Source organism: Zootermopsis nevadensis, unplaced genomic scaffold, assembly GCF_977971745.1.
Source record: "Zootermopsis nevadensis isolate Lab colony 2312 unplaced genomic scaffold, Znev_1.0 Znev_ptg000003l, whole genome shotgun sequence".
In the NCBI taxonomy this organism is placed as follows: domain Eukaryota; kingdom Metazoa; phylum Arthropoda; class Insecta; order Blattodea; family Termopsidae; genus Zootermopsis; species Zootermopsis nevadensis.
The window spans coordinates 8,000,429-8,008,724 of record NW_028259135.1 but is presented as its reverse complement, the minus strand read 5'-3'; the positions used below and the strand labels follow the sequence as shown (position 1 = coordinate 8,008,724).

Genomic DNA, 8,296 nt, shown 5'->3' with positions numbered 1-8,296 from the left:
TCCACTTTGCATGATGGGTAATGTCCAAGAAGTTTGTTTATTTTAATGAAATACCATTGTTGTATATTGGTGTTAAGCATAAACTGGTTAAGCAGAAACAAGAAATGTGACATAATTCAGTTGAAGAAAACTTACCAGTCAAAAAAGGAAACGGGAGGATAACACAAAAGGACATTTTACAGAAGCACATTTTAAGTGATACAGATTGAACTGGATACTTAACTAAATCTATTCCTAAGGGGACATAAGAATTTATTACATAAATCTGTTGGTTAATTATAAGCTACGATCGTGCTTTAGTTCAGGCCATTACTCTCCATCTTCTCACTGCGCAGACTTGAATTCAGTTTGTGGGCAGTCGATGTCAGATTTGCAGTAGATGGGGCAAGTTTCACCTTGAGTTATTTAAATTTTCTCTGTGAATTGTAAGTGTATTCTCATCATCAGCAGCTGACACCACAGGCATGTTTCAGTCCTCAGCATCAAGGGATGCCTCACCCGATTCATAGCGTCCCTGCAACTGGGTATCGAACAACTGACAGGTGCTGTCCTCCTAGCTTAACTATCTGCCCAGCTATGATTAACAGCAAACAAGTCCTTTTAGCATTACATGGTAGACAAAATAATAAATCTACATATCTTGCAGATATCATAAGTGGTAGGTTCATGCACGGCCTGGTGAAAGTTTATAAAGCTTTGTGCCCACAGTGCATTCTGAGAGAACCAGTTTCTGTCTTCACACAGCGTGCTGCTAATCATCAAAGGTTAGACAGGTGTGGAAGTCTGAACAGGGCACTGGCAAATGTAAAAACTCCGAGATGGAAGAGGACACTTTAAAAGATAATATATCAGGTGGAGCTGCTGCCTCTCTGAGTGCCTCATCCTGTCTAGTTGCAGAAGGACCAGGAATATAACAGTAAGGAACTGACAAAGAAACTAACACGGGATGGCCTTGGGTCATCTTCTATTTTCTGGGTTGCCCACACTATGGGTGGGCTACTTATCAAATCACTCTTAACCAGAGGTAAACTGGTTTCAAGATAACTAGTGATGAGCACCACTTGCTTTTAACTCTTTAGGAGTTACAACCATCAGAAGAAAACAGGCTTTTACAGAAAATGTCATAACTTATAAATCTATTCTCATACCTGAATTACTTAGACTTCAATGGCCATATGTGTCTTCCAACTCGCTGTATATTGTAGAAGGATATGTTTCAAATCCTGGAGTGTAACTGGCAGCCTGTAGCATGGAATTTAAATCCTACATTCTTGTTCAGTGTAGGTTCATGCCATAAGTCTATAGGAGTGTCTAGAAAACATTCTAGGATTATTCATGCTGACAAAAACAGCAGCTTCTTATCAATGTTTTTCAAACATAACCTTTCTTTCATTCAACTCCCCATACACTTTAAAGGCATTCTTTCTGAATTTAAACCTTGTTATATACAGAATCATCACTGATAAATCTGGGCTGTTACCACCATCATTGTTACACTTTGTTAATAATTAATGTTTGCAAGTAAATCTATATTGTGTTATGCAGACCTAACCATCATTTTCCACCCTTTATTGACAGCTAGTAAACTAACAAGAAGTTCAGATATTACTGAATCACCACTAGCCAATACCCACGATAAATCTCTTTTATATTCTATACCAATTCAATTATTGAATTGAATAGGGCAGAAATTCAGCACAAAAAGCCTCATACATAATATATAGTTAGGTTAGAAAATTTCTATCAAACCAATCAATCAACCAAAAATAATTTAAGCTTTTATTTATTCTTTTCCAAATCCCCTTGATGCTACTTTTGCAATTAAACTTTAATCACCCACCAAGTAATATCAAATAAGGCCACAAGAGTAGTGTGAATAATTAGTAAACCACTTCAGTATTAACTGTTTTACTAAAGCACTTGTCAAGGTTATGTATTACAGGCTAACTATCAAATGAATACTATTCAAAAATTGAGGCCAGAACAGTTTGATTTCAAGAGATAGTGACTGGAAATGTTGCCTTCATGGTGAAAGCAATCAATAATTATTCATTTTGCCCACAAATATATCCACTAGTTTCAAATTATTCCTACAGCAAACAGCTAGCATCATCACTTTAATTCTAATTTAGGGAAACATAATATTAATTCAACATATTTTATATAAATTAATTACCGAAATTGTTTCAAATCATGTTTTTACCCGTATTACGCACGTATTGAACACAGCACTTGTCGTGGATTACAAGTGAAGTAGCCATTATGCAAGTACATACACATGTTTTATTAAAAAATATCTTGGATCGTTCACCTCTGCTTAAGCACGTGAACGTGAGGCCTGCAGTCAAGCTAGTCTGCTTTGGCTCTCTGGAGCTGTTACGCCACGGATTTATTGTCTTGGGTACAGAAAAGAAAGATGGATCAGGTTTTAGTTCAGAGATGGCGTGCGTTGGTCTCTTAGCTGCCAAGCCCCAACATCACTCACGTGATGCTTTAGCTTTGCTGTAATTGGTGGACGTCACAAGAGAATTTAGCGAACGAAAATTCATTCTAGAACCAGGGATTTTTGATTCTGTTTCTGGAGATTTTAACCGCATTTCCCTTTTTAAGGTAACATTAATCATTCAGTTATAACTGGACAATAAATTAATTGTAGAAAAATGGAAGGTTTCGTGTTAAATGAAAGTAGAGTAGAGTTTATTTACATTCCATAGATCCTTCTTAGGACTCAACCAAAGGATGTAGAACATGTAATTTCATACAATATACATACACTTCAGAACTTTCAACACAAGTACATGAACGTATTTCACATATCAATGTACATAAATTTCAGATTCTGCAATACAAGTACGAAAAATAATTTTACAAATTAATATACATAAATCTCAGAATTTTAAATATAAATACAAAACTTGCTTTACAAATACGTAGATTATGGATATAAAGCTTAAACATTTTCAGCAGAGATGAAATCGTCTACAGAATAGAAGGAGTGAGTAAGGAGGTAATCTTTCAATGCAGGCTTGAATACCTTTATATCATAATTTAGACTTTTAATTGTTGGTGGAAGATTATTAAATAACTTGATACCTGTATAGTACACTCCTTTTTGATATTTAGTAAAGTTAGCATTTGGCACTTAGGGATCATGTTTACATCTTGTATTTAAATTATGTACATCTGTATTTCTTTTAAATTTATCCATGCTTTCCACCACAAATGATAGCAAGCAGAGTATAAATTCACTTGCAAGTGGAAGTATATTAAATTTATGAAAAGTACCAAACATATTTTGAGCCGGGATAGCTCAGTCAGTATAGTGACTAGCTATGGACTGGACGGCCGGGGTTCGATCCCCGACGGGGGCAGAGGATTTTTCCTCTAGCCTCTGCGTCCAGACCGGCTCTGGGGCCAACCCAGCCTCCTCTACAATGGGTACCGGGGTCCTTTCCCGGGGGTAAAGCCAGCCGGGGCGTGATGCTGACCACTCACCCCTATCTAGTGCCGAGGTCAAGGAAGAGAGGAGCTATACCTCCGCTCACCCCAAACGCCTACATGGCGTATAGTGGGACAAACTTTACTTTACTTTACCAAACATATTTTAACTACATGGACATTAAAGGTGATGCAACTGGAATATAAAACACATTGTAGGCCTGTAAAATACATTCTAAATTTATGTACTTATCATAGTACTGAAATGGAAGAAATGTGGGAGTTTTAAGAGAAATATTATTGTTTACATGAAATAATGGTATAACCTCAATGACTGGATCATTATTTTAAGAGGGATTAACTTGCACAGAATAAGCAATACATTTACTAATTTAAATATTTTCTTCATTGACATGATGTTATTTGAGTATAATATTCAAAGTTGATACTGGTAATTTGGTTTGTTGAGTCCCAAGACTTGTCACTATTCCATAGTATGTTGAGTTTTTCGTGGAAATGGTTTTTCTTTCCTGTTGTGTTGCTGTTGTTCCTTATCAGACACACACAGCTTAAAATAAGACAATTGCATTGCCTGTGGCTTTACACAGTATAGCAACTCTGAAGATCAATATTGTCTGTTGAAAATACATGCACACTCTTAAATTTACATAAATTCATTATATTATCTTACATGCATCTGGACACACATGATATTAAGTGGTAACACTGTGGTTCAGAAGAGTCACAATTTTTGAAGCAGAGAATGGTTTTGTATGATAAAATGTGTGTGGAAAACGTTTATTGTTTCAGAAAGGGATTTCTTTTGAATTATTTTGTTACAAATAAGGAATATTATTTAAGTATAAGATGATTGATTATTATATCATTACATGCTGTTCTGGTTGAGTAGTATAGTACTGTTATTTTGTTTCTAGGAAGCAGGAGGTATGTGGTGGCTTTCGTGGAAGGAAGAGAAACCTATCCTGCACCAGGTGTCTTTCCACCAGTAATAGCACCACAGGAAGCGGTGACGATTATGATACCTGCCCAAGGTAAGTGGATCATGTTTCAAATTTTACTATAGGGGCTTTTGGTTGAGGTATTGTATGTTCTGGACCTGTGTAGAGGCAGGTTAGAATATTTGCACAGTTACCCCTGGGAGTCATAGGAGGCAAGGAAAAAGGAACCTGGTGCCTAGCAGTATAACTGGGCCACCCTGTAACTGGGGGACATAAATACAGAGACCTGGTCCTCCAGGTTGGGAATTGGGTGGAAGGCTTAAGACCTTACTCTGTGAAAAAACGTCTTGCGAAATCTAAAGAAGTGAAAACCGGGTGGTCTAGCTCATGACGACCTGGCAGACAAAATAAGGACTTGAAACTGGAAAAGCATAGCCAGGAATACACAAATCTGGCCGAATCTTCTAAGGAAGGCTGTGGCTCAAAAAGGGTTTTTGCCAATGACGACAATGGCATCGCCATCTTCTGATTTACTGTTTGAGTATTTGTGTTTTTAACAAGTCTTCAGCTGTGCAGGTTATGTAGAATTGAATGGTAGGATGAATTGGGAAGGATGTGAAAGGTATAGTTATGGTATACTTTCAGATAATGTCCCAGCATTTGCCCAGAGGGATCTGCTGCATCACCAACAGTTGGAAGTAAAATGTGTTTCTGTTCTTCCTCATAACTGATTTCTTAAATAATGTTGAGGCAGCTTGTGCTGCCCAGTTGTTACTTCTACATGAAGCATGCCATCTTCTTAGCAACATATAAATACAGTGTTCAATGTGAATTTGACTGTGTATTCAAACAAAATAACAACCCTAGTAGTCAGAAAGAGTGTACAGTTGGAGAGTGACTCCATCATTTGTGAGCTATCTACATACGGAAATGTAGATACAGCAATTTTTTGAAGGAAAAAAAATTGATTTTTAAAATTTTGAGAACTTGTTTGCACTGAAGTCAATATAATAAAAGGGAATGCTATATAATGTGCTGAACTGGTACAGCAGCATAATGGAACTTCTTGGGAAATACCATATTTTTATTTTGCAGTTGAAAGCAGCGATGCTCCAACAGATTATTTGACAGGAGCCACAACTGAACAGTCATGTGTAAGTATAGCTTAGTAATGTTGAAAGGATATTGCAGCACTTGGAGATCAGTGTTTTATTATATTGAAGATCAAGTGTGCATTGTTTTAAGTTACCTAGAACACTGTCATCTTGTCAAGTTGGCAACATTTTGTTAGCTCTTTCCTGTGGCAAGTCCAGTTGAGTGGGTAACTTTGAAGTCATTCAGGATTTCTATTAGTTCTTACATCCTAACAACGCAAAGTAAAGCTGTCTGACTATAGGCCATTTAGGTGCTTGGGGAAGAGAGGTGGTATAGCTCCTACTTATTCTTAACCTCTGTACTAGGTAGGGGTGAGTGGTCAGTGTCACACTCCAGCTGTGCTATACCCCTGGAAATGACTAGGGTACCCATTGGACAAGAGGCTGGGTGGGTGCCAGAGCTGGTCTCGATGCAGAGGCTAAAGGAAAAATCCTCTGCCCCTGTTGGGGTTATCCAGTCTGTAGTCAGTCATTATACTTACTAGCTAGTGTAACAATGTAGTTTGAAAGCATAATTTATAAAAAGCTTATTTCAGTATTATTCTCCCAATCTGTCCACAGTCTTCCAATGGCCACTGTCTAAGAGGTGTCCCCACAACATTTCTCTGTACTTTCTTTGTCTGCTTGTACCCTAGCTAAAGCCTAGCACATTGTAACATATTCTATTTAACTATCAATATGAGGCAGGCTGTAAATCACAATTTCTTCTTATGTAATATCCTCCATTCCCACTTTATTGTAATTGATTTTATTTATAAAACTTATTTTATAGATTTCTTCAAAATACTGGTTGTCCAACTTTGTTTATATGGCATATATGTGGGGATGAAAATGGCCATCTTCTTGGTTGTAGTACCATGTAATCTGGTAGAAATTTACTAATATTTCAGGGATCCTAGCTGCCTCCATCTTCAGGGCAATTGCCCAGGAGACAGCCATTGTCATACTCATTGCTATGAGAACCTCAGATTCTACTGCCTTGTCTATTTTTGTGATACTTTTAGAAAGGTGTTCCAGCTTTATGTATCAGGTGCAAACACCCCCCCCCCCCAAGATATTGTTGTAAGCAGCAATGAAACGGGACTCATTCTGTTTGCTTTATTTAAAGAATGTTTGATTTAGAATGTTCTACATGTGTAGATTCTGCAGACCTGCATCTTGATTGGTTTGAGAATAACTGTCTCTGTGGTTTGTGGGTGTGTTTGGCAGGATATGCAGTGCATGACAACACACTTTGACGCACCAACATCAGGAGGATTTTGGAGCTGGCTCAGACAAATCTGGAACAGATTTCGTGTCCAGCCCTCAAATGAGGTGAACATAAGAGATGTAAGTGTAAAGCAATATATATCTGGTTGGATGATCGTTCACCTGTACTTAGGCATGGGAACGTGAGGCCAGCTAGTCAGCTTTCGCTCTCTGGAGCTGTTATGCAACAGATTATTATTGTTATTGTTGTTGTTCACAAATATATGCCATCCTCATCTTCCTCCTGATGAACTGCCTGTTAACTATTAAAACCAACCCTCATGAGCAGATTGCTTCTTGATCAGTTAATGGTCAGGAAGTTAGTTAATAAGCTCTCTGTCCTTTAAATAGAACTTTGAAGTTCATTACCAAATGCACAAGAGCACCACTTTTTATCTGTTTTCTATTCATTGGTGTTATAATAATTTTATTTAACCGTAATTTGAGAATATGAAATTTGACAGTTTTATCTTTCCCTTTGTGATGAAAAAAGAATTAACTCTTGGTTACTGCCACTACATTATTGTAATTTATTGGTCCAATGTGGGATGCAAAGCATTTTTTGTAAAATGAGCTAAAATTTGTAAAGGAAGGACTTTTTTGCTGTTACAGATAGTGTAGGATCCTGATAAGGAAAGGTGGGCACATGTAGATGGAGATGATAATGTGCCCCCACCACCACCTACTGCCTTAGCCATAATGGCAGAGAGATATCCACCATCACAGCCACTTGCTGCCTCAGAACTATCGAGGGAATTCTTCATAATTTATAACAAAATGTCCATTATTTTGTCAAACCATTTAACAGACTTGTTTTTAATTTAACTTAACCAAGTTATAACTAGTTTTAAGTTCCTGCAGGGCAAGAAATAACTCTGAGTTGTTTTGCTTGTGATGATACAGTTTTGTGAATCTATAATGATTTTTTATTTCTCATGTTGGTTGTGCATATAGTTGTTCCTCAGAGTTTGTTATAGTAATACTTTTATTTCAAATAGACTTCATTATTTTCTGACTGAAGTGTGGGATAATGAAAGCTCACAGTTACTTGGTTATTTTACTTCTTGGTTCAGTTGTCAACAGTTTTTTTTTCATGCTTGTATATTTTGATGTATCTGTTCTGTTAATAGTCTGAAAATATAGTGCATTTCCTGTCCACATGGTTTTTTTAAGTAGGTTGGGTCATGTGATTACTGGAATGTGGGAGTGTGGTATGTTGTGAGAATTCTGCTCTTTTCTGTATATTATTAAATATATTTCCACACAAAATATATAAACTTATGGCGTGTGCACGGAGGATCAGTTCTAGGCCTGTGAGGAAGCGCAAGTGATGACTGTCGAAGGATGAGAATATCCGGTCTTGCACTCCTTTAACGACGTGGGTGTCGGTCATTCGGCGCAATATCGCAGTTCGAACAGCGTGCGAACATCAAGTTCATGGTGATACTGCACTACAAAAAATCCGCAGTTTAGGACTGGTTTTCCCGGTTTAAGAAT

General features: G+C 37.3%; 1 long non-coding RNA gene across 5 annotated transcripts; it reads left to right on the top strand.

The window, feature by feature from the left end:
- The first annotated feature begins 708 nt into the window (after positions 1-708).
- Positions 709-7,957, top strand: LOC147874963 (uncharacterized). Of its 5 annotated transcripts, XR_015533515.1 has the most exons (5): positions 2,500-2,610; positions 4,374-4,490; positions 5,493-5,551; positions 6,761-6,880; positions 7,412-7,957. It is a non-coding gene; the product is annotated as an uncharacterized LOC147874963 (long non-coding RNA). The 5 variants fall into 5 exon arrangements; XR_015533513.1 differs by lacking the exons at positions 2,500-2,610; positions 7,412-7,957 and adding an exon at positions 709-916 and having other exon boundaries at positions 6,761-7,074; XR_015533511.1 differs by lacking the exon at positions 7,412-7,957 and having other exon boundaries at positions 2,486-2,610; positions 6,761-7,074.
- The last annotated feature ends 339 nt before the right edge of the window (positions 7,958-8,296 follow it).